The sequence below is a fragment of the Carassius gibelio genome, chromosome A8 (assembly GCF_023724105.1).
Source record: "Carassius gibelio isolate Cgi1373 ecotype wild population from Czech Republic chromosome A8, carGib1.2-hapl.c, whole genome shotgun sequence".
In the NCBI taxonomy this organism is placed as follows: domain Eukaryota; kingdom Metazoa; phylum Chordata; class Actinopteri; order Cypriniformes; family Cyprinidae; genus Carassius; species Carassius gibelio.
In genome coordinates this window covers 8,849,346-8,850,979 of record NC_068378.1, presented here as the reverse complement: position 1 = coordinate 8,850,979, position 1,634 = coordinate 8,849,346, and positions in this window count along the sequence as shown.

Sequence of the window (1,634 nt, the reverse complement as noted above, 5' to 3'; positions counted from 1 at the left end):
TCCGCCCTGCACATGTAGTACTGTGAGCTACTGTCACGCGCAGCGTCAAAGTTTCCGTCTGTCACTCACTCGAGCCACGCAAATGTATCTAGGCCTTCTGTACTTACTGATCTTGTGTCAGCTTACAAACTGTATGTATACACATACAGAAAATCAAAGTACTTTGAGTTTGTGTGTGCTGCATGCACACACACAGTAAAATGCTTCAGCATAACAATTTAATAAGTTAATTTAATAGTGCAAAATTATTTTATTACATGTTTTTGTGCCATAACACTATTTAATACTCTTCAGTCATAGCCTGTTCCCAGATTTAAGATTCTGAATTAACCAGGTTTTTAATAGTGTAGAATCTTAATTTTATTGCGTATTTTTACTGGCATAATTTTTTTATTATTATTGTTATTTAATATTCTCCTAAAACTTAGCCTTTTCCCAAGTTTAAAATGAAACAGCTGTATATCTGTATTGCAGTTATTTGTGCATCTGTAGGCAAATGCATTGCTAAAAAAACATTAAAAACGATAATTGCTCATGTTGGGTGTAATGCATTATCAACATTAAGTTAATATCCCTTAACAAAGTATTGTATTTAAAATTCTCTTGAAACAGCATTCCAGATTTCTGTTTTATTTGTGCATCTGTGCAAATGCATTGGCAATAAAGTAAATAATATTTTTTTTTAATAGCTCAGTGTTGGGTGTAATGCATTGTCAAGTCATTCATTACTGTAATTACTTTTCCATTGGAAAAAGTAAGGGATTACTTTTAATTCCTCTGTAATGTAATTAGTTACTTCTGATGTAATTGCATTAGACTATATGGGAAAATTATAAAACAACAAATATAAAACAACCAATAGTGAATTTAACATCTAAAATTAAAGTGTAATCTTAAAATCAAGAAAATATATGCTATTTTATATGATTCATTTAAAAAGAATTAAAGGAGTGGTTTCATGTTTATCCTTGTATTGCACAACTGTTCAGGGTTGATGCATGATTTATTATTTTATAACAAAACCATATACAATATTAATGGTATTTTCAGTATTTCATCTAATATTTATTGCATCATGGCATTCAAAAAAATCCAACTGGCAAGATTTTGTGGAACTAAAAAAACAACAGATTCAAGTAGTTTCTGTTCTGCGTCTGTATTCGTGCAGTACCACAAATTAGATAAATGAACAGATTAGTTGATAATCTAGTTAGTTTGATGGATTTAGAGCTGGTAAAGGTAAGGTAATGGCTCAGAAACGGACGCAGATATTCACATGTCCGGTGTGCTCTGGTAGACACTGAATTGGGGTCAGTTTGTCATTTTGAATGTTCTTCCAAAACTGATCTGGAGTGATATCCACCAGATCCAAACACAATGACTGATTATGGCCATTTTAAAGATCCCTTAATATCTAACTGAATCTTCTATACCGAACATGTGAAAACAATGAGCAAGTGGTTCACTAGCGTACTCTGCATGCTGTTTTTTGTGTTGTGACCCATCCATCAGCTCTTTGGCTGCAGGCTGAAGTCATTGTATCCCCTCTTGGTCGACAGGATGTTACCTAAGAGCTGCATGGCACTTTTCAAGAGAAATGCCACCATTTAGGAAAATCTCTGTTTCTCCGGACC